At 48.4% G+C, this 25,660-nt stretch overlaps 1 protein-coding gene across 1 annotated transcript in view; it reads right to left on the bottom strand.

Moving 5' to 3' along the window:
* LOC143429396 (uncharacterized) overlaps positions 1-25,660 on the bottom strand; it is a 294,531-nt gene that overhangs the window by 75,961 nt on the left and 192,910 nt on the right. The gene's annotated exons all lie outside the window — the stretch shown is intronic.

Raw genomic sequence — 25,660 nt, 5'->3', positions numbered from 1 at the left:
GATCCACCGACGGAAGACGGCTCGTTGCCTGTTTCTCGCTCTACGAAATATTTTCCTAAGCGTAAGAACTTAAGTACCACGGCGCATACGGTGTTTCCACTCGTTAAAGAGTCTTCCTCGCGCGCGGCAACAGCGTCGAAACAGGGAGGACGGGGCTCTGTTCGACGTTGTCGAAGAGTGTAACTTCGACGAATTAGGAAGAGATTTCCTCTGTGCGTGTACGTGTATGCGTCTGACTCGGTTGTAAGGAGATTGGACGCGGTGGAATTTTTCACAGCGCTCGATTCCAACCCTGTTCGTTCCTCCTTAGCGTTTTATACTGTTCCTTACATTGGTCCACGGAGGAAACCTTCTTCTGTAGATTTGAAATTGGTTCCAACGGTTTTGTGGATCAAGATAGCGATTGTGAGACAACGAGTGAACGAATGGTTTCGAAGATGTATTTGTAATTAAATGTAGCGTTTGTGGGGTTGCAAGTACTGTAAATGCGAAATCTGATATGTCTTCAGTTTACTATATTTTCAGGTAAAATTGAGGAGAGCAGTGTATAATTAATATGTGGGATGTGTGAAAAATAAAAGTTATATATTTTTGTAATTATGATACCCTAGGAAGGGACTATTTACGCTCCATTCTGTTATTTCTACTAGCGTCTCGAATCCGGCACTTAAAAGACTGAGGGTCGCCGAGCGTGCCGCTCGCAGTGGCGAATTATCAGCTAAGAGGAAATTATGGAAATAGATATAAATCGAGAAGAAGAGCGCAGACAGCGTCGTCGCGGTTAGCCGAAGGAACCAATTCCTGAAGGGTAGGTCGTTGCACGCCGGAGGTTGCCGCGCCTTTAAAATAATGGCGCTTAAGTAGCCAATTTGAAATGTAAAGATCCATCAACATAAATTAAACATGGCGCGCCGACGTAAAGGATTGCCTTAGCCTCATCGATGATCTCCTTCGCTAGACAAGGGGAAAGGGTTACGACAAAAACTTCCGTAAATTAATCCTCGCATTATCAAACTTTCGATTCAGTTTCGCGGGACGAAACTTTTTCTCCAAAACGAGTGAAAGTCCTGGCGGTTGAAACTTTTTCGAAGACACGCGTTTCGCCGGGACCTCTCAAGTAAACGGAGAGTTGAAAAATGTTCGACGGTTTCACTTACTTTCACAAATCATCAACCAGCTCAACTTTTCTCGTTTCGTACACGCGAAAGCTCGAACGACGAATGTGAATCTACATAAATATCCATCCGATCGTGATCCAGGACCGAATGGACACCTGTCGCCGCCATTTAGCCACGTGAAACCCCTCAAAGTTTCCCATTAAAAAATCATTTCCTCCCGCTTCTGGCCAGTAGCCTCGAAACTTAATCGCTCTTTGAAGAGCGCGATATCCTCCGGGTCAGATGCTCGTCGGCGCGGTCGATTTGTCGGTAATCTCTCTCTCTTTTTTCTTCTTTTTTTTGTTCGTTCCAACGGCTGAAAGCCGGAGCAAAAGGGGCGAGATACGGGCTGGATCTCTCCATTGGCGTGAATTCACGCGGAAAGATCAGAAAGCGAAGAATACGTGGGTCGAGGCGGGAGTCTGGTGAGCTGGCGTCATGTGCAGCGGACGCGACGCGCGAATTAACAACTCACGCATCATATCGCGCATTATTATCCGATATATCGAGTTATATATCAAACACCTACGCCCCTCGTCTGGCAGCCGAGAGGCAGTGAACGAACGAACGAACGAACGAACGAGTGAACCGATCCGCGGGCGGCGTTTACGCGGAAAACGTGCTAACATCCTGGTTAACGAAGCTCCGCGAGGAGTAAGGGACTATCAGTTCCAGACGGAACCCAAGACACCGAATCGACGTGCTCAGTGTCGCGTGTCGCGGGTCGTTAATATGCCCCGCGCCCACGCGGCTGCTGACATTTCTTCTCCAACGGCCGCGATCGAAGTATTCCGCGAGGGGGTTGCCAGCCACCGATACGCGCCAACTTGGAAACCGTTCCGCTGGAAAACGTCCCGTCTGATTCAGTGGAACACGAGTGAAAATGCTCGATACGATACCACTTAAATGCTCCTCTAAATTTCCACCATCTAAGTATTAATTAAGAAAACATTTTACTCATTAATAAACTCGTAGTGCAACATTTGAAAAATTGCAAAATTGTATAGCTTCGTTCAGAGAAATTGTTCAAGAGTAAAGTCCATCAGTCGCCTGATCGATCAATCCTACCAGTCATTCCACTGACACAGTGGCCACCATCGAAACCGATCGAACGATCGTCCGAATCGCTCGCATCGAAGTCGTTTAATCGAATCGAACAGGCTGCCAGACGGCACTCCATAAAACACAATTAACGCTGGCCGCAGCATCAGTATTTCTTCGAATATTGATCGACGGAATCGTCGAAACGAGAGGGAAGAGCCGAGGCCGCGAGGCGAAGTCGGTGGGCAGAGAGAGGTTAGCGTTTCGCCTGTAGCTGCACGCGTTGAAAAGGGTTGATTAGAGATTCGGCGTGTTGGGGTCGAACACGTCGGGCTATGTTGGAAGGATGCTGGACCGTGGTTGTAGGCATCCAGCGGTTCGAGGGCCCCAGCCAGGTTCGGGGCAAATGGCAGCGGGATGATTGATCGCCCGGCTAATTGGATGATCGATGACTCAAGTTCATCAGTGGCTGTTCAGCTCCTGGCAAAGGATGCCTCGTTCGCACGTGAGCCAACCCGCCCCCTCCGTCCGTTGGCTGTACACGGCTCTGGTGTACGCGTGTGCCTGTGCGAGGTTATGATGACGGAGATCTGTGTGAGACGTAGCAGGAAACCGGGTTAGCTCCGGTGTCTCCGCCGGGTTTGAAACAAGCCACGCTAATATTCTTCGGGTGTGCTCTGTCTCTTTTTCGTGTCCGCCGGTGGCTTCCTTTATTTGTCTGCCTTTTCGGGGGCTCCCGTGGAGTTCGTTAAACGCGCTGGCTGGGGAACTTTTTAGCTCTCGTGGTTTCTCTGTAAATATGTTTGCGGATGGGCACGAGGAGCGAAGCTTGTGTGTTTTATCTTGACGATGTTAACGGTCGTCGCTACGGATTAGCAGTGGACGTTGCTTCGATTGTTATCGGTACTTCAGAGTTTATTCCCGTACTCCGCGAGTATCGCACTTTAAATATTAAATTTAACTTCGCGATACGCTGCACGCTGGAAGAGGAATTCTTTTTTGAAAAATGTTTAACGCCGTTTAGATATTGTAAAACGTAATTTTCCGATTAAAATAAGTTATACGCCGGACGATGAAAAAGTATTACCGCGTTCAAACGCTCGGGCGGAAAAGTTACCATCCCCGAAGCGCATTCTTATTTCCTTAGGTAAGACGTAAAAGGTAATTAGCATTTTGATGGGCGTGCAAGCCAACGCCGTAAACCGTAATATTTTCCTCTTGCCCGGTGCACTAAAGTGCCAACACCTTCGTGGGCGTCTTCGAGCGGGCGAAAGTAGATTCCAGGGGAAGGGCCAACGCAACCGGTAGAAAGCTTAGTTCACAGTGTATGCTTGATATACGGTTGGCACGTGAATGCAAATCAGACCGTAAATCACGGGAACAATGTCTTAATGTCCCGGTCATACGACGCCCACTGGCGCTGGAAGACAACAGCCTTGGTTTTCGCGGGAAGGAAAGGGTGCCTTTTCGGATATTCATAGGGAAATAAATTAGTAGGCACACGCGTCGCGAAGGAGCCATTACCGGCGCCTCGTTGTACCTTCTCGCGCCAGGGAGGGCGCAAAACTTGTGCAATTCACGAAATAATTCGGGTCGAAAAATTCAAATTCCACCAGCCACACTGGAACTCAATTTAAGCCGCACGGAACCAAGACTGATCAATTACCTAAACGCTAATTGCGTACTCTGATACTAAACTGAAGTGGTAAAAAATTCGCCACCTTCGTCATTCCTCCCCTACTCGATTCTTCGTTTCTAACTTCAAGAATGCTATATATATATATATATATATATATATATATATATATATATATATATATATATATCGCGAACTTGAAAAAAAAGGGAAACTCAAAGGAAATATGGCAACGAATGCTTTACACGGAGCCACGGAGATTTGGAAGTTTCCAGATAAAAAACGAAAGACAAAGAGCATCCTCTCTGAGCGTTCGTTTATGCCATTTAACTTGCAAATCCTCCCACCGGGACCGCTGATACCCGTGGAACATATGTGGAAGCTGAAGGAAAGTCTTAGCCTCGCCCCGGCTGAAGAACTGCCGTCAGGAGGGTAAGACGATGGGGCGGGAAACGAAAGGGCGTGCGGTGAGAGACAGTGGGTGAAAGAGAATGGGGCGTGTGAAAAATCCAAAGGAACAAAGGTGCCAGGGTCCTCGAACAAGAGGTGGAAAGTAGCGATCCTTCGCGAGGGGAAGCTCGAAAGGGGTACGTCGGATGAAATATTTCCCGTGTAAGGTGTGCTACTATACAGCTTCGATACATCCATCCACAGATTGTCGTTATCTTTAAACGAAATGTAACTTATTTCTTGTATTAACTTTATCTCATCGTTTCTACATTAATTTAAAAAAGTATTCCTAATCGAAAAATAAATAAAAAATACAGATACCCTGAATATTTCTATTTTCAAACTACGAACAACCACCGCACCCTTGTACAAAACCATCGCACCCCCGCTAGTTCCACGCAACAACAGAACCAACAACCAGCTCGCCATTCTCCCGAAGAAACACCCAAGGCGCAAAAAGAGTTCAAGAAGGAATTCGTCGAACGTAATCCCCGGAAGGCGAAAGGAAGCGTCTCGAGGGCGACAGAGAGAAAGGGCTGGTTCCATACAGATTCCCCGCTATAACGGCTTCTCCAGCGAGACGAGAGGATGATGGAGAAGTGGGTGCGATCAGAGTCGGTTGCCGGATAGTTTACGCAGAGCCGCTTCGAGCCCTCTCCTCCACCCTTCGCAGCTTCCATCCGCCGTTCGAGGGGTCGAGAGGGGGCGGTTAGTCGGTTTACGATGATGGCGCGATTCCCTTTACGCTCGTCGCGGGTCCGGCGCCGATGCCAAATCGTGGCTTCCTCGGACGAGGTCTCCGCTTGCTTGCCAGTTTCTAGAAAGGATTTCGCGGCCGATAATCGCTCGTAAAAGCATCCGCAACGTAGAATATCATTATCGCGGCAAGCTTCTACACTGTGTCAGTCGTAACGCGAGGAATCGAGCTATTTTTCACCCCGCTGCGCATCGTACGACGGCCATTGAATTCTGATAACCGTGGTCGCGATTTTATCGCCGTTTTCTACTGTGCAGAGTAGTATAAGACGGTGGAATCGACGTTTTTATTATTCCTACCGTGACTATTTGTCGTTGGGCTGACAGTATGCCGTAGACCTGTTACTTTGATACTTTGGAACGTTACTGCTGGGTGAAGGGAAGTATAAACATAAGTATATTCTTGTTCTCTATTGCCAATAGCCACTAAATTAGTAAGTAAATGAAAATTCTTGTTTTAATAGTAATTAACACCCATGGGTCAATTTGATGCAAAATAAAAATTGCCATCCCAGTCATTTACTTGACTACCGTTTAAATAGCGATTCCTGCGTCTCCGTGGTTTTCCAGAATGAATCGTCATGCCCAAGACACGTAAAACCGTGCGCGTCGTCGTCGTCGTCAGCCTCCGTTTCTTTCAGCCATCGAAAAACTTCTCCATAACGGCACAAATTTCCGTCGATAAATCCCAAGGAGCAACAAAAATCTCCCCCTACGACGAGCGAGTAATCGCATTCCCGTTTTAAATGTATTCACCGGGCGCCCCTACCCACGCGTCAACCCCCTGCTCGTGCGTCGGTGGCTCGTTCGTCTCGTGTGTGCTCGTGATCCGTGTAACCGGCAGAAAAGACGAGGGAGAGAACGCTATAAGAAGGTAACAGGTTCTCGCGAGAGATAGGCACGGTCTCGCGCTGGAACACATGTAAGGGCGTACTACCGTCAGGGCGAAGGTAGACTGGCGGGTTCGTCGAAGGGCAAGAAAAGAGGATTCGGACGGCTTGTAATCTCTTGGCTCAAGGTGTCGTTCGTCGCCTCGATATCCTGCCGGACACGGGGGGCAACTTGAGCCAGGAGGAGATTAACTCGTGTTCACTGTGACTCCGAGATGAGACAAATCGACGGGGATGGGGTTCGAAAAAAAATAGTTGAGCAAAATGCGAGGACGAAAATTCCTTTAGAAGTTGTATAGATATGTATATAAAATATGGCGATATAATTACTGCCATTGACTCTTCTAATTTGAAATGAGATTAAAAAGGGTTAATCGCTTCTTTATTTTATACGAGGCTGAAATTTAACGTACCATCGGCTCTCGTTACTGGAACAAATGCGAGTTCGAACTGAGTCTGCGAGAAGGCCTTCGTGCCTAGGGTCGCAGACAATTTTGCTTTTGTAAATAGAGCCTGCAGAGGGGGTGGCGTAAGTAAATTAGGCCGGACGAGGCGAAAGGTTTTGATAAGAATCTCTCCCTCGGCTTTTTTAAAAGCTGACTCCCAGGGAATTGAGACGTCATCACGATGCTCTAGTTCGTCGACCGGCCCCTCGTCCCATCTCCAGGCTCGCTGCCTCCTTCGAGGGCCGTTTAACGGCGAAGCGACGCGCGTTCGCCCCCGAACGAACGCCGTTCAAGCCTCATCCTTTGTCTCGGCTTCATGAGATTTTTAAACAGCACGAAATGAGCTTTCGCAGCTCGTCGACGAGAACGAACGATTATCGCTGCGAGCCGTTCGTTTTAATTTCTTCGTTCCCCTCTGGAGTGACAGAAAATTTCAGAAATTACCCGTCGAACAATAATTCTCGACTATCTTTACGTCACGAAATACACGCGACGATTCCTTCCATTCCAACGTAATAAAACCATAACGTAACCCTTCAATAAGAACCGCAGCGAAACTTCAGTTCTATTCGGACCAAGACGTTTCAGAGGCTTCTCGAAATCAGAGACAAAACTCGCCCCAACGTGCCAGCGGAAGAATCGGACCGCAGGGTATCGAAGGGAGGAGGCGACACAGATCGGTGGTTCGAGTTCAGGAAGGAAGGGGGGACCGGATTCCAAGCATTTGTATCGTTTTGTCGTACTTCAGTGTCGGCACGCGTATCGTATGGCATCGCATTATTGCTTTTATGGCCAATAAAAGGAAGGCCGCCCCGGTGTGGCCAGCGTGCTGCCTCCGCAACGACCGACCCCTCGATCCTTGGACCCGTTCTATCCTGAAATCATCATCTACTTCTCCCGATCCGCCTGCGCCCCGCTCTGCCCCTCTACACGGTGACCCCTCTGGCCGGCGACGTTATTGCCGCTGGGTCGTTCGTTCGACCATTGGAGGTGTTGCGATTGGTTTCGTATTTGGAAGGGAATATAGTTCGGGGACTCCCCGGCCCAGTTAACCGTTCGCTCACCCTTTGGGACGCTACGGGAAGGAAACGACAGCGGCTGCCACCACCGAGTCGCCCCTGACACCTTCTTACCCTGTACAAATATTACCAGGGGCTTCCTCGGTCAACTATTCGCGAGTCCAGGGATATATGCTTTGGCTTCCTTCTTTGTTTGATTGCTACTTGTTTGTTACTGGGCTGGATGCGAGAATTAAATGGTCTCTGTGTTTGATCACTAATCATTTGCGACATTGTATCGTTATTTTCGGAAGTTTCTTTCACGAAATAGAAGTTGAGATAGCGATGGTATAAAGATATATATTTGCTGTCTTTTATTTTAATTTGAAGTCCAAGGATGTTATCAATACCTCGATCAGTGTCAGCAGAGTGTATCGATGTGAATTTACTACATCGCAGACTTTACGCAAAACGGAATTATCAATGAAACCATCTCGAACAACTAATTAGTTCAATGCTACTCGAACTTGAAACAGGACTATGCACACGACGATAACGCAACTTCCCGAATTATACACAGGCGTGCTGTTCTATAAACTCCGTCGGGACGGTGGCAAGAAAAGAAGACGCTCAAAGAAAGGGCTCAAACAATATCGCGTGTACCTTCGCACGACGAATCACAAAGGAGGCCCGCTTATCTCACGTGACGGCCAGAACAGCGAGACTCGCGAGACTTGTACAAGACGCGGTCGTTAAGGATAGGAACTTGTCATTCTTGCGAAACGCGGGCAGGTCTTTTCTCTAGGAGGAAGCCAGCTCGTTGCAGCTACAGGCGAAAGATAACCAGCCGTCTTCGAGGCATCAGAGCCCCCGTTCCAGCTTCCTGAGTGACGATATATCTCCTCGCCGTCCCCTTTCGTTGTTACTCGACGCGGCCTCCCTCTCGTCTTCCCTCGCTGGAGTTCCGATGGTACGCGGAGGGTGCGCGATGACACTCGGTTACGACATTAGCGACGTTTCCCACACTGTCTATGGGTCTACTTCGTCAATGTCAGCCGACGCGCGGCCATCGACGCAACCGTGAAAGAACTTTCCGAGAAATAAACCCGGGAGATTGGAAAGCGTCCGGTCGCGTCGCTCTTGCTCAACGTTCTCGCTGGAGAGTAATGTCGCAAAACATTCCGCAGTTCTGGAGAGTGATTGCGAGATACGTCCTTCGAGGACTGGAGCGAACGGAGAACGAAGAAACGAAGGTATGCCAGTGGTTCTGTTGCTGCTGGTTCGACGAGACATTTTTTTAACGATGAAAACTTTTCGTTGTAATCATTAGAAATTGAAGTGCGGCTCTGTGTGATTTTTTTTTAGTATTTTTCGCATAATTGTTAGTTTGTTAAGTGTATCTGACCTATGCGACACTGAAATTACTTGAAATCTACTAATTCACCGCGTGCAAGACAGATAATCCAAGTTCGTTTCAACTCTGGAACAATAGAAACGTTCGCTCGTATTTTTACCGTTCGAACGTATGGTTATCCACAACCGAGCCGATTAAAGGCACCCATTCAGGGAGCAGAGACGAAGACTGGCGGAGATTGATCGCGGAGATCAGAGGGTTTGCATCAACCGTGCCTTTCGACACGACAAATTAAATCCCTCCCGTCTGTCTCGCTCTGTCTACTCTGCATAGAGGAATCCGAGGATTTCTAAGGAGTTCCGCCTTCGTTCTACGCTCCTTTCTGACTTCGCTCTAAGGGAGGAGCGTCTCGCCAGCGACGAAGTCGATAATCGATAGGCTCGTTCGCGACAATACGTTCCTCGTTGTAAATTCAGCCATCCGAGAAACCGACGTGCGTCGATTCACCGATAAATAAAACGAGAACTGTCTTACTCTCTTCTCTGAGGCTCTTTCGAGAACTATCCCTCAGAATAAAATCACGTACGTTTCTTTCGAAACGTCGTCCAAGTCGCTGAGGAGTCTCTTGATTTACGCGTAACGCGCTCGAGGCGAGTGCCGTCTCGCCTTGGCTGATTCCAATAACCATGAATCTATCAGACGTCAAAACGCAATCTCCACCTGAAAGCGGGCTGCCCTCGGCCGTGGGCGACCCGCGCTACACCCTCGCGGACCACAAATCTCGCGGTATCTGCGATCGTATATCTTATACCGGCTTGGCACCGCGTGCAACGCGGATGTAAAGGAGGCTGGGCTGGCCGCAGGAGCGAGCGAGACGCCGTCCAAGTCGTCCTGGGAGCCCAGCGACCAGGGGGGAGAAAGCGAAAAATAGAGAGGGACACGGTCCGCCAGGATTTCTCTACGTTCGACGGAGGAGAGACAGCCGGGAGGGTAAACCAGGGGAGATTGCACGCCGAGGCGGAGAAAGTTGCAAACTCGAAAACTTTCCGAGGCCCTATTATCTCCGACGAGACCACCGTCCGGCACCAAGGGGGTTGTCCGGTATACCTCGATCTCTAAATACTCCACCTTCTGCAGACACACTCGTCCGTTTCGAACGTTGGCTTGGGAGAGTGGCGAAGCGAGGGTGGAAAGGAGTGTCGAAAAGAGTCGAGATCCGAAATTATTCGTTGGGCTGAGGGGTGATATTTGAATGATACTTTTTTACGCGAAATTCTCCGCTATTTTCAGCTTTGGTTTAGCGTGATATTGTAAAAAGATTGAAAATGCTAGGCACTGGGTTTGGAGCTGTATAACTCGTCAGCTCTCAGGATGAAAATGCTCGTCCGATTTGAAGACGCCTGCAGAAGACGGTACTCGAGTCGTTTCCCCGTGGAAAATGAGCAATGGTGCCAATGACAGTGCTAACGCTGTACAAATGAATGCACGCGGAGGCTTTGACGCGCGGCAATTTATCACGTTATCCTGTCGCACCCTTCCGTGGGCTCCGCCGCTTAAGAGAAAGCGGAGACAAGCGAGAAAAACGAAACGGGGCGGAAGGTTGAAATCTGGCGACGGTGATTGGGACAAATATAAATAAGCCAATCGAGACGACCCTCCCGCGTGCGCCTTCTTTTGCATTCGCCTCGGGAGGACTGATGTAAACACGGCTTAACGGATCTCCGTAATCCCTCAGGAATAGAAGCGGAATGCGCGACGACGCGCCACCGCCTCTGAAATTTTCTGGTTATCGCGATCATTCCGTGTGATAAATATGCCGCGGTTAGTCTTCGCCAATACCGCTTTGGTAGAGGAACGAAACTATTTCGCTTCAATTTTCTACGATATTGTACAAAATTTGTTAAATTAATTACTCTTAAATTCTAGGCTCTAACCAGTACCTTGTATATTAAATTCTATCGCGCAAAAATTGAAGTTGGCTTTCATTTCTATTCTTGCAAAAATACAAAGCGTCAAATATTATCGCAACGTGGGTGTAATATCTAATTTCATAGGAAGTTTGCTCTTTCTCCCTTAAACGAGACTTCAGTCTATCCGCGTGTCTGCCAATCGCAGGAAAGTAAAACCGCACAGCGCCGTAATTCCGCGCGGCGCGGTCGAATCGGTAATTTCGATTCGTAGAAACCGCAGCTCCGTCTAAAATCTGGCGATAAATGACCCTATAACCGTGACATTGCGGGGAAGCGTTCCACGCGGCGGCCTCTGGTCGCCACCTTTTCTCTCTCTCTCTTCGTGCGAAAACTTTTTCCAACTTCGTATAATCATTTTTCCCGGAATGTCCCGCTGGTGCCCGGCCACCCTCCCTCGCCCCTTGGCTGGCTGAGCCATCGCCTCCTCGCACAACCCTCCCGCGCAACCGCTTATCTCGGAGAAATTCTTTCCGCGGTTCCTTCCAGGGAGCACAGCCGTTCCGCCACCCCTGCCATAGTCGCAGGCTCGTTGGCGCAGAAGAATTTTAATTCTTCCCCCGACCCCTGCCGCGGGAAAAAGTCCCGGATGATTTTCTTTCCCACGCGTTCTCGCGAGAGCGTTCGTACACATCAAAGGATGCCCGTGTTGGCTTTGCCTCGGAGAAAGATTCTTTAGTTGACTGCTGGTTCGGTGGCTGAGACGACAACCTGGTTCGTTATTGTAATTGCTGACGAAGGCAAAGCTTGACAGAGAGTTTCGTTACTTTCCTCTTACCTGATGCTAATTTTTCGTTTCGCGTAACGTGACAATTTTTAATTGCGCTAAAATTTCCGTAACCTAATAGTACTCTCTACGACAAATGGAATGGTAATAATTCGTGGGTACATTCGTACGAAATCCGTCGACAAAGGGTAATAAGGGGTTCTAGTCAAAGCAACCAGCTGCAAAGTAAACTGTTCGCCGTGGCAGCCAGCAGAATCCCGTCGATTTTTAATCTCCCTAGCTCGTATTAATAATACATGAGGCACGCGCGTTCATTCGGCGAAGGTTGCCCGTTTACAAGGCGCATCAAATATGCAGGTGTCTCAAGGAAAAATAAGGAAACGAGGAGGCGGAGGACGAAGGAGAGAGACGCGTGGTGATTAGATGGGGGGAAGGTCCGGGACGTTGGGTTTATTAACGATATCACGAGGCAACGAGGGTGGAAGAAAGGACTCTCGATAATTTGCTGGCTCATGCACCCTTGAAAGAAAATCCATATTCTGACGTTAACGAGATTTTATAGAGCGTTATTCGCTGTTGGTAACCAACCTGGCTCTGTCGAGGTCGCAAAGATTAAGGGAAGACGCATAAACGTTCATCAAAACTGATCGCATCCAGCCAAATAATAATTCTCTGCCCAAAAATTTAGCTACAAACTTTGAAACATTAACGAACAACCTTAATACTTGATGTCGCAGAGTCTCGATCGCTATCTAAAAATCCCACGCTGAAAATAATAACTACATGCGCGTGCAGTTGGATGCACGCACGGATCCGCGGGAAGGAAAAGCCTGAGCACTTTCAGGGCGCTCGGAACCGCGGGTTCTTTCGTCGACCGACGAGCACGACGGAGGCTGGCACCTCCACGCTGCGACAAATATGGAATTTGCATATAAATCGGGTATTTCCATCTGTGGCCCTAGCCCTGCAACGCCGGTTGGTTCGTTCGTTCGCGTGATACAGAAATGAAGAGATCTCCCATTTCCTCTCACCGGCACCCAGAGCCTCGCCGCCCCCACCTCGGTTCCGCCGGTTCCTCTTCCTCCCCCCGTCGCTCTGCTCGGAAATACTAACCTCTAGATATTATTAATAACCCGAGATGAGATCGAACGCATCCCTCTTGGCCGTATTGAAGGGGTGGAAAATGGGAGGAGTCGAACGAAATCAATCTGCCATTCGCTCGCCGATCTGGATGCCCTTTTTCCAATTCCCTCGATCGTCTCCGCGTCCTATCGTACACTTGCCTGGATGAACGAATCGAGGTGAGACGGGCAACCGTATGGCGAACGGTTGAATTGAAATATTTTCAAGAATTCCCAGCGACGGAAGCCTCTCCGTAAAAACGATTGATAATGAAGCTGTTTTTTTTTTTGACAAGCCTGAAATTAAATTATTTATAGAAATTAGAGAACGAATTTTCCATGGTTATCTTCCTTGTTCACCTAAAAATGTTGCCAGCTTGCAAACTTCGAGGACATCACAGAAACACCGTTGTTGTATTGAACATCAAATGAGTGTCTACGTTTGAATTGGCAGTGTCGCAAGTATTGCCATTAAGTCGTGCGTTTAAACACAAGTGGCTCGTTCCACTGATCTCGACGCTCTCGAAAGGAGTGGTTTCAAGATCGTCCTACCGGAGATCGCGTTACACCGTTTACCGCCCTCGACGTCACCCCCGGCTGGTGAGAATCCGCAGCACTTCCTCACGCTTTTTTTCTCCCCCGGCTCCGCGGCGAGGAACGGAAGAGCGCGAGGTGGAGAGCGCGGGAGGGCAGAGGGGAGAAAGCAGCTTTGTAACCGAAAACCTCCTTAGGCTCTCTATCATTTTTAATCGGGAGAATAAATCGTTTGATTCAATTATCAGGGGCATCTCTGTGCCCTCTCCCTCGAGGACCGCCGACGAGTGGCTCCAACGAAAGGGAAAAAAACCGTCTCTTTGTCCGGCTTAAGAATCTCAGAGACACTTAAGAGGCTTAGGATCGGTTAAGGTCTGACGTTAAACACCGTTCTGCTCTCGTCGCCTCTACTTTTTCTTTTCATTCAAGGCGACGGGGTACACGCCTCGCTCTGATTCTACGATACGTTTCGTTGGTTCAAGGGACGCGAAATAAATGCATCGCATGGCGAACTTTTAACCCCTTCTGGCTCGAAATATTATTATATTTATTTCCGTATGCAATTTGCTACCTCGTTTTTATTATTGTATCGCATACTTTTAAACTTTTTCCTGCTTAATACTGTGTGTTAATAAAATAAGAATTTGTGAATCGTAAAGGAAATATTCAGATTCCAAAAGGTTGAATTATCGTTAACTGAACATTGCTATGTTAATTCATAGCGTTAATTTTGAATCATACTGTGCAATCAAAATGAATGGAAGGGGTGAATTTTCAATTTCAGAGACTCCAACACATTCTTTGACCCGCTTCGAAGCTACTGCGCCGCAGCTTCTCCGCCATGAGAATAATTTTCTTCCAAGGTAAGTAATTCTATCTCGCGTGCAACAATAATGGCGAACGAGCGAGCCACGCAGGCCGTTACGTCGAGGAACCGCTAATAAAGGATAAATTCAAGGATAAAAAGGGAGCCACGTGTTGCGGGGCAGCGTGCGCGTTCAACGCGACGCAACCGGGCCTCCAAGGAGTGTTTCCAAACTGGAGAGAGAAAGAGAGAGAGAGAGAGAGGATCGTGATGGAATAGTCGAGCGAGCCTTTTCCTTATTTTTATCAGCTTTTCCAAGGGGATGAATATTTAAGGGAAGCGGACTTAATCTGCGCTCGGGGATTCGCGGCAGACGCGTATCGCAAAGCAGCCGATCTTCTCTTCTTTTTCTCTCTCTTCTTCGTTCAACCTATTCCTGTTCCTCGCGTTCGTTTACTCTCGCGCGAACATCGAAGGGGTAGGTAGACTAGAAGCAAGACCGGAGGTGGAGAAATAACGAAAAGCATCCTGGAGGATGAAGCACCGATGGCGGTGCATGTTTCCCTAAATATTTTACGGCCGTTATCGACTCTTGACCGAGGAAATTCCACCGGTAATTTCATCCCCGTCTGGTTTCGAGGGCGAAACCTGATTCCGCAGCCTTAAATACGTTGATCCGTGTCGCTCACAGATAATTAATTAATAAGACACAACGAAAACCAAACCCATCGATTCCATTTTAAATGCACCACAAAACCAATATCCTACTCTAATGTTCCCCAAAAAATTCCAATCTCGAGATAACTAGGATCGAGAAAGAACCAATGGAGAGCGGCAAGTCGCGAAGCAAACCTGCGCAGCCGGTAAAAGCACGCGGCTATCCGGTGACCCTGATCAAAAACGTTCTTCCGGGCTTGCGCGAGCATTTTCCGCGTCGTATTAAAATGTCAGGCTCGTTGATCCGTGGGCTGGTCCGTTTCTGGGCCGACGGGAAGCTGACGGACCGGCGACCCTCTGACACCGAGACAGGATCCCTGGGCTTTCCCTTGCAAATTCTCTCTTTACCACTTCTCTGTAGCCCACCGCCGCACCCGACCACTCTTTCTCTCCCGGGGGTTTGTTTTAGCAAGAACTCGCCCCCGCAGAGTTTTCGGATACACGTATACACAGGCGTGCCTGTGAACGTACGTACATTCCCACGTACACGAGCGCAGGTACGCGCGAGCGTGCCACGAGGGCGGGTAGGTGGTGTAGAGGAGCCAGGGGGGGGGAGGGTGGATCGAGGGTAAACCTTCACCGCAACCGCCGGCTGCACGAGCAAGCATGCCTTGCCAACCTTTATTGGTTTTTACCGAGCAACACACAGTCCGATATTTTTTTATTACGACAAAGCACGCGCTTACCCCACGACCGCGCGCATTGTTCGGCATTAAGCGCGGCAAAAGGTTGCCGGAGGAAGGAGTCGGCGTGCCTTCGCCGCCTAAATGTGATACAGGGAGCGCGCGGGGTGATCTTGCGGTGTTTTGCAGGTGGAACAGTGGCTGCTCTTTCTTTCTGTTCGAGACTTTTTCTACGCGCGATATTTGTACACGTTTCTGCTACGAATTTTCATTGGATGAGACGAGATGTTTTGTTTTGTTAATGTTTGATCTTGCTGCTTGAACTTGTGTGGACTATATGTATTTATTTTAGTAGTTAAGTGTGGATGTATAGTGTAAAAGTATAGTCGTTCAGGTTTATTGTAGATTAAGTAGTATTTGTGAAGTTTATTTTTTGAGATTGGTGGGTTGAGCAACGACACAGTGTTTTCCGGACACCCGTTGTGCAACTGATTTTGACTTGCCCAAGCGTTTCCGTTTCCGAGGCACCGCGAGGGCCGCGTTTAAAGTAGCGGGCCAACCTTTAGCCACGCGAATTACGAAATACTTTTACAAATTAAATACGCGTAGGCATACGGGGAAAGGTTCGTCGGTGTTGGCTTCCGTCGGACCACAGCCGCTCGACAAAGTATTCCCAACAAGGGGCGGAAAGCCCTCACGGATCGTCGTTAATTTTTCAAAGACGGCTGTATATTGTCCTTTTTATATTTTATATTGTGTATACATGTACTTTACACAATTTTCGCGAGAATTTCTCAATCATTTCACTATATCCAGTGTAAAATTCCTACATGATATTCAGAGGGTGAAATCTATTTACGTTCCACGAAAACGACGATAAAATATGATTCCACACAAATATCCGTGATCTAATTACACGCTGATCATAATATCGACAAAAAAAAATCAAAATCGAAACGACCAACAACCTGCAGCACACGTTCAACCCTGCGATTCTCAAAAACGTGTCAATTCCCCATTCCCTCCGCTCGCGCGGAGGCCTCATCGCGCGCCTCGATTCCCTGCTCGTTATCCCACACCCCCAGTCCCAGCTCGTCAGGGGCGGCGGGACACGCGACGCAGCGGCGAAGACAATCTCGCAGCGGCTAAATTCGTTAACTTTTCTCGCAGAGTAGCTACGAAAATGAGCAACACGGTAACGGTAACGCGCGGCCCGTCCGTCTTTTTCCAGGCGCGGTACCAGCGCTGCGGAGTACGAGCGCGCGGCTACACGGCGGGAGGAGGAAAAAAAAAATAGCGGAGCATTAAACGCAAACAAGGGTAGCAATTTCGGAGGGGACTCGAAGAATCGAGAGGTCGCGGGCGAGTGGAAGAGGAAGACGAGGGGGGTGCGCTTGTACACGGTGGAAACCAGGCTGTAGAGGGGGTGGTGGTGGCAACCACCGAGGGAGGATCCGGCTGAACCGCCACGCGGAGGGAGCGAGAGGGTTAAGGGGCTACGGCCAGGGTTAAGAACGCTTTAGAGAACGGAGGGCCGCGTTCTGGCGCAGTCACACGATACTTTTTAATTTACTAAAAATGCGCATTCAACCCGTCAAGTGGCTCGCCGAATCGCTGAAAGGGAGCCTGAAAAGCCTGCGAGCCGTTCTTCGAGAGCTCCTGGACCAACTTCGTGGAAGTTATTCCGGTTCGCGAAAATGGAGACGATTGAGAAGGAGGGGGGAGCGGGAATTGAGTCGTATCGGGTTGATATCTGGCCAGGTGTGGATGACACAGATTTATCATATCTCGTAGTCGAAGATTCTTTTAGCGAACGAGGGTGCGGGTATTGTACCGGTATTCTTTCAGAATTAGAGATTAGTCGAGCGGAAGGAGGGAATTCTTTGTGCTCGTGGACGTTCTTTGTTGAACCAGCGGGTGTATCTTGAGCGCGAACAATCTTAACGCAGTAATTTATTGCGGGGATTATAAATATTTAAAGAAAGGTAGTATCATTAGAAATTAAAGGATTCATACGAAACATCTCCCCCGTTGATAAGGCAGCGAGTTTTAAATAAATTGTAAAACCATTAATACACACGCGAGTCGCAATTATCGCGGGAAATACGTGCCAGGGGAGTGGATTAACTTCGAAATGAAAATTATCCTTACGAGGGCCGTGAAATCTTCCCTTGCTGAATTTTTCGCCCCCTCGATGACAATCCAAGCGGAAGAAGTGATCCCAACCCCTGTCCCATCGCTGGCCACCCACGCGAAGACAACCTTCTCCCGTTTCCATCGCCTTTGTTTGAAATCACAATGTAAAAACCCAGAATGGCCGTGTAATTAGGTAGGTTAAACCTCTTGGATTCTTCAAATCGATTCGGTGTTTTCGATGTCAACAGTGTTCAATCGACCTCATTATCGTCCCTCTCTTCTCCCAGTAGATTTAATGAATCGGACAAATTTATGAACCATAAACTATCTTCTGAATATTTTCATATTTTGATGTTTCGCGCAACACACACGTATTTTATGCTGCGTTCTCCAATTTCTCGTAACACACACGAACGTTCGCGAGGTCTTATTTTCTATGGTACCAACACAGCGCGATTCGCAGTGCCGCATCGAATCGTCCTTTTGGATCGGATGCTAATGCTCACGACCTTGCGGATTATCGACTAAAGACCATATAGCAGAAGGGGTAGACCGCGCCCGAATAGTTAGGGTGGAAGATAATTCGAAGTAACCGCGACAAATTCCAATATCTGGAGAAATATGCGGGGTGGCGCGTCGTTACCAGCCGCCATGGCGTTCCTCGCGGTCGTGTCTAACCTTCGTCTTATTACGGCAGTAGCACGAGACGAGAGTCTGGTTTCCCTTTTTCATTCCCCGAAAGTTGTGTGTTTTTGATAGACAAGCTCGGATTGCCCGGCAGGCTGAAAATACCTCGCGTTACTCGAATGGCCGATCGTTTACAGCATCAGCCCTTAAATTACCCTTCCACTTCATCAAAATTCTTCTGTTTATTCGTACATCGAGCACTGACATATCAGATCACTATTTGTCATTTTCTAAAACCTAAATAGTTTGAGTTTAAACATAAATAAATACATTTATCGATAGTTATGCATCAATTGAACTTCGATCAATCACGATTCGAATCACTTTCACACCCTTGGGCCCAGCTAAAATCGCTCCATTAACGTTTATCCCTTCTAGAAATTTCGTAGACGTACCCCAACATTAAGAATATGAGTTAGAGCAGCGACTACAGATTTCCCCGAGTCGAAATTCACCGGAGTCTTCCAAGTCGTGCTTCGAAGCGCCTTCTTTCCCTCGCCGATCGTCCCATTTGCTGTTCCATTCCCGATTCATTCCGTACACGTCACAGTTTGCATTGTGCCCGCCAGGCCAGTGTGCCCAGCGTAAAGCGATTCCCCGGCGAAATTTAATTAAAACAATCAAATTATGGAAGGAGAGACGACGGCTGAGCCGTTGAGATCTCGCGGCGGAGAAAGGAGAGAAAGGCGAGGGAAAGGGACGGGACAAGCCCACGAGACTGGAAGCCCGGATAAGATTTTCTTCTCTCGCGTTTATTTTCACTCCGGGCTCGCCTCGCTCCTCCACTTTTCTCCCTTTTTGTCCGCCGCGCCGCTTCTTTGTCTTCCACGGCTCCGCCCGCTCTTAACCGCGCTTCGACTCCTGTGTCCGTTCGCCGGCCGGTCTCTTGTTCATCAATCATTAAGCCGAGACATTTCGAAATTATATTTTCCATGCATTTTGAGAGGGAACAGGCAAAGGGTGGGTTCGAATCTCGAACTGAAACGGGTAATCCTGGAATGAGTAACGTTCTATTGTTCCGCAATGCGATAGAAGGATTTGTAGCTGGCTACCATTGACGAGAAAGATTGTTCGTTTCGAAATAAAACTAGTACTAGGCAACAAATTAATAAACTACTGAGAAAAATAAGTTTCCAGAGCGATATGAAATTTGGTCTGTCTAATAAACTATAATATTTCTATAATAATAGCTTCAAAATACAGTTATACATGGCGTCTACTACACGAGTTTTCTAGTTCCATTATAGCTGTTCAACAGATCGTTTGTAGACATTTTATTAGCACCAAGATGGACTGGCGAACCCGTGAGACACCCCACAGACTGAGAGGAGCAGCTGTTCGGTGAGCGCAACAACGGAATTGTCTAAGAATCGTAAACACACGGGCAACTAACGCCTGGTAACAATCTGTTGCGAAACTATGGCGTCACTCGATAGTTCGCGCGGGGGTCCAAGGAATCGTTCGCTAAACTGTATCACAGAAAGCCTGTTGAGGAAGTTCTCGTTACTGCGTAACTTTTTGAGAGTTCAGTTCGTCATTATACCGCGGGAAACTTTCGGCGAAAGTTCAAGTTCGCATTCGAAAGTTTGGACCTGGGGAAAAATGAGCGCCAAGTGAAAGTTCTCCCGAAACAAAGTGAAACAATCCCTCTCGCCCCACCCCAGCTCCCGGGAACGGTAGCACAGATACGATATCGGGGTAACGTCTTCGTTTTAAAATCATATCGGGTGCGTGTCTAGCATTTCATCGCGCTCGAAACTGCGCTTTATAAACTTCCCCTATTACATCTTCAATTAGTTCGGTAAATATATAACAGTTACGGAGGAGCTACTCGCTCAAGTTTGTTGTTTCCACCGAAGTTTCTGTTCGTGTCGCTATTTGCATGTTCCCTTCAACGACTGCGTTCCGTCCGACCCCGGTTTCCTTCCGCGAACATTATGATAATAATAATTCTTCCAACTCAAACGAAGCTGTATCTCTGCGAACCAACAACTTCGTCTGGCCCACTTCGCTTAATCGTCCGAATGAATTTTTAAACACGGACTCCTCTACAATTATCGAAACCGAATCTTCGCTCGTCTCTCGTTTCTCTCTGCGCAAAGTTCACCAGACTCACGTGTCACGGTTACGAAATTCCACCTGGGCGCCATTACTTTCCTGCGAAACCCCGCTGCCGAGTAACTTCATCACCGCGCAGCCTTTGATATGCGACAAACGCGTCTGGAGACTGTCCGGTTCCGGCTAGTTGGCCCGCGGCTACTTAGCAGCTAGGTACCTACTTTATACTTTGTTTGCTCCTGATGGCATTAACCCCTGGGGGTGATTGCGGAGCCTGGCTGTTGGCCTAACACTCCCTCTCCCTCCCAACGCCAGCCCGTCTACCCCTGCGCGTTCCCGTTGTCCGTCTGGCTCCAGCTATCCATCCTCGAAGCCAGGATAGCTTTTGGTACCTAGTACGATGCTGTTAGCATTGGACCACGTGCTCGGAAATCCTGATCGACACCTCCACCACGGCGGTCTGCTATCCGATCCACGAGACCTGACCGTTTGCTCTCCACGAACGACCCCAGCCACTCCCACTCCCTCGTCGATTCAATTCTGCCGACGGTGGAGAGGCTGCTGGCCTCGCGCGGCGTTCATTTATTCATCGAGCAGCATCGGATTCCGTGGGAATAAAGTGGAGTACGATGGATCATTATTTACGACAGCAGGATTTAGCGGGGAGGAGGAAATTATTTTTTTCTCTTTTTTTTCTGTTGTTGGAGCTAATCAAATTGTTGCAGATCGAAGATCCACCGCGAAACGAGATTAAACGGGAGAGATAGGGACGCGTTTTATATGAATATCGGCGGTCTCGAACAGATTTCGATTAACCGCGCTAATGAGATTACCGTCGGGAGATCGGCCCCGTCCGTAGCCGCAATGAAACTAATATAAAAGTTCCTGCCTGACGTCGAAACCGCGAGTTGCGGCACGGTCGTTCTCGATTTTATCCACGGATTCTAGCTGGGAATTTCCTATCCTCCGAATCAGAGCTCTAGATTAGCAATCGTCTGCTGAATTTACTAGAAATCCCTTATGATCACCTGCGAATCGTGTTCAGTTGAATTAAATATCACAGCAACTGGCAGGTGAACGAGAATATTTGATAAATTCAATCGAGGCGGATGATTAAACGCGTAGTAGACTAAACTTTTTCTATTACATTTAATACCGTCATCGTCGAGAGCATGACGAAATCGAGATCCATATTCGCGCCGGGCAAGGGCGAGACGAGGAGGTTCCAACGAGGCGAAAGAACGCGCGGGACGAAAGGAGACGAGGAGGGCCACGCCGTGAAGAGCTTCGGTAGCGTTATTGGAAAACGATGATTTACGATAATGGGGGTTTTTCCCACCCTCTGGTAGCGGGGGAACGGGACGCGAGAGCGAAAGGGGGTCGAGAGTTTAGAGGCCAGAAGTGAGTCCCTGCCATCCCTCGCAGTTCGAAAGGTGGGGCGTTAATAACGTTAATTAATATTTCGCGAGAGGTTCGGCGGTTCGCGAGGGGCCGATACCGGGCAACGCGTTGCCAGCAGTCGTAACGCGGCAATCTGCCAGCTGGCAAGCTTGTCGTCGGTTTGGGATGGCAGCTTGCTAGAGGACTGTCGATGCCTACTGGCTACCGTCTACAATACTTGTCCCTCTAGAACCTGGTACACTGGAACTTACGATTGCTTTGCTATTCTCGTGCACGTATATACGAAATTTTCATTTGTAATTAAGAAAGCTAAGCTAGCATAGAATAGACGTACAGTGGTATTTAAAAAGAACTATCCGCTTTCTTCTTATATAAACAAACGGCAGATTCAAAGGAAGTGTCCATTAATTCATTTCGCAGAAGTTCGCTTCCCTAATCCCTCAGATTCCAGCGTTCTCCATTTCCATGACGCAACACAGTCCAAACTCGGAAACACCTGTTCACTGGCGACAACGACTCTAGCCCAGAGTCTCGTTTGGTCCATCATCATTCGACCTGACGCATAACGCGGGGTGTTGTTAAAATCCCATAAACGGGACGCTGGAACGACTCCTCCGGTTTGGCGGGAGAAGGACAACGCCCGGCGGTTTTAGGCTTGCCGCGCACGTAGCGTTAATCCTGGCCCTGGGTGTATCGTGTTTCGTCTTTCTCACCCCCGGGCGCGGCGCTCTTGAAAAGGAGAACGAGACGCCGCTCCGGGACGGCGATAGAGGGTGGTTCTCGCTCGACTCCACTCGACTCGGCTCACTCTCTTTACTCTCTACTCTCTTTCGGTTGACACTTAATTTCCGTTATTCGTACGCAATCCTCGGTACACACCGGCTTTATGTCACCTACCCCAGCCCACGGAGCGCGTCGACGCCCCACTCCTTCCATCGGTCTTTCTCCGCGCAACCCCTCGACGCTGTCTCCTTCATTCCCTTAGCTAACCACCCGATCCCTCTCGACACGTGGATCCTCGACGTTACTCGTTCCTTAGCTCGACGACTTCCCGGCTGCGAGACAGCTTTTCAAGCTTCTTTCGCGAGCTGCTTGAGTCGTGAGAGCGAAGGGGTTGAGGCGATGCGAAGTCTAGGAATTTTGGCGATGACGCTTGCTACTCTGATTGTAGACTGAAATCGTTAGACGTGTAACTTTTGACGTTCATTGTGCTGTGTGTACGATTGAATACTTGTCTCGAAGCGATATTTAAATTTCAATGGTGTCGCAGCTTGCGAGAAAGAAATCTTCTGTGATACAGAAGATGGACGACAAATTCGTAATCCATTCTTCGCGGGTGGCATTTGTAAGTTTGTTCTAGAAATAAATGGCGATGCGTCGGATTAAACGGATGTAAAGCACATGGAAATAAGTAGAAAATTTAGAGTTACGAGCAGCAGACAGTGGGCGATAGTATTCAGAACGGCGAAGGCGGTGGCGGAGATAAAAATCACCCTTCGTCGTGGACCACCGCGAACGAGCAGCAGGGACTTTGCCCTGAACGCGTCGTCGCAATCGTTGCGGTTGTGAGGATTACATTGTCATAAAGTCCCGTGGAATTTACATGAGGAATGCCCGTAATAAAACATTGATGCGACGAATTTGAATGCGTTGATGTCGGTGCACGAACGATGGCTCGCCCGATCGAACCTCAACTACGAACTTTCTCTTCGATTTCCTACTGTTTCTTCGTTCCCAAATTTTTACAGTCCTACACGCACTGCTCGCTAACAAAAATGTATAACAAAAGAAATTACGCTCAAAATGCTTTCTTCTTTGCAGACAATTAATTATTAACGCTACCATATGATCGTTAGTTACGTTAATTTTCGTTCAGTTAACATTTAAGAAAAAGAGGGTAGCAAAATCGTAAAAGGAAAGTTCACCCGTAATAATGTCAGCGAAACGATTCGACTATTCTTATCGTAAAGTCACAAATTCCACTGTCCGGGGCAACTATAAAAATTCTACAAACTATCCGAGTCACAATCTTTCCCTACGATCGATTACATCGATCCCGCAACAGTTTTAAACCCAGCGTAAACCGAACGTTCCGCGACGGCCCCGTAAAAATGAAGTCAGAGTCGTAAGAGGAAGCCCGGGGACAGTAAAAATCTCCGATTTAGCCTGGATTCCTCCAGTGAAATATAAGGGGAAGGGTTAAACCGTGGCTTCGATTGAATCCAATAAGATCGTCGTAAAGGGGATGGAAGACGGTAAAGAGACACAACGTAGCGTAATCCCACGGTGAATAGCCGTGGAGGTTAGATTCCATGGGGCGATACCAGCGGAGCCGACCGATGCTCCAATCATATTTATGGGTTCGGTGGCTCGTCGCTGCGGATTCCCGTGTCTGGATTACGTGGCCAAATAGGATGCCTTACGGTACCCAGCCCTGCGTCCCTGTTTGCCCCCTTTTCTTAGACCGTCGTAAAGAAAGACTAGCTGGTCAACCATGCGTGGATAGTGAGTCAGCTTGATTCGCTGAAAAGACTGATTTTGAAATACGTCGACCATGGGAACGGACTGCCATTGGCCTGTTATTGCTCGTTGGGTTTCGACAGAGGAATCTCGCAGAAATGTAAGTTTACAGCGCGTACTGAATGTGTGAGTGAATGCATGTTATGTCCCGTTGTTGATCTGAGGATCGCTAGGGTTGATGAGTGTTTGTACGTGTGTGCTGACAAGAGACGCCATCTCAAACGCGAGAAATTAGCGTGTAGAGAAAGAACAGTGTGCGATGGAAATAATAAAAATTCCAAAAAGTGGTACATTCGAGTGTTCGTGTCGTAAATCCACGCTGGTACTCAAAACGTGGAGCCTAATAGTGTATGAGTGAAGTTCAAAATACCGTGGATCGTGGTGCGTTTTGATTAAGAACTTCTTCAAACGGTACTGTAAGATGCACGGCTACGCGAGCCAGCTCCCGAGTGCTAGGAAATGCACGATACTTTCAGGAGACGACGTTTCACCTACCCACGAACGATACGGGGCTGCAATTAAATATAATTACGTTTGCGAGTGTCAGTAAAATGTGGAGAAGAGAGACAGGCAAGGGAGGCGTCCTCGTGGGACCAAGAAAGTCGACAGCTCGGTGATAATGATTCACCAGGCGCGGAGCGCCTTAAGACTCTTCATTTGTATTTTAATTAGTGTCGTTATGCTAATTACGCGCCATTGCTTCTTGTCCCGCGACGTTTTTGCTCCTCGCCGCCTTCTGGCGATATTTGCCGAAAAATATCCTCCGATTCGAACTCGAAAACCACGAAAAATAACTTCTCCCTCTACAGACCCTCTACACAAATTAAAAACATTCGAAATTACATATACGATGATCGTAATATTAATTTCAAACGCATATTTCGAAATACCATCGTAAAACCAACTATTCAACCTTAACAGACCACCAACCCACCTAACATCAGAGTCAAAATTCTCTGGCTGGGAAAATCAGATCGGTTCCACCCGCCTCTCCATTCTCACGGCAGTTCTTTCCTTTTTTTCTTTTTGTCACGCTCCACCCTGGTCCGCTTTTCTCACCCTCCGTTTACGTCGTGGGGAGGGAGGGCGTAGCTCCCTCTCCTCTGGCGCGAGCTTGTTGCTTTTTCCTCCCCCGACGCAGGCTGGAACTTTTTGTTATAGTCGCGCGAACTTCTTTAATAATGCAACTCTTTATATTCACGGGCGTTTTTAACAAGCGTCGGCCTCGAGATTAGGTGAGAGGAGAAAAAGTGACTGGGCGCCTTCAAGCGCGAGGACGGGGGTGCACCCTGACCGAGGCAGAGGGCGCGGGAGAAGGAACGCCTGGGCGTAAACTCGAGGACCGTCGGGCGATGCTCGCCGAATATACCGCCGTTACGATGTTTCTTAATTATTATTATTGCCATTGTGTTGCCGCCGCGCTAAATGTAGCCGGGGCCCTCGCCACGCGCGACGGTAACAACCGTGGCGCGGCTATGAATTGCTAATCTCGCGCGCGACTCAACGCAACCCCCGCGTCTAACGTTCGCCAGGACGATTCACCCTCCACCTCGATCCAGCCATGCTGCCCGTTTCTCTCTTTGATGCCGGGGGACAATCCCAGGCCGACGAGCGCACCGTATTTTTGTATTTTCCG

Source organism: Xylocopa sonorina, chromosome 11, assembly GCF_050948175.1.
Source record: "Xylocopa sonorina isolate GNS202 chromosome 11, iyXylSono1_principal, whole genome shotgun sequence".
Classification (NCBI taxonomy): Eukaryota; Metazoa; Arthropoda; class Insecta; order Hymenoptera; family Apidae; genus Xylocopa; species Xylocopa sonorina.
The sequence above is the reverse complement of the archived record's forward strand: the minus strand, read 5'-3'. Positions and strand labels throughout refer to the sequence as shown.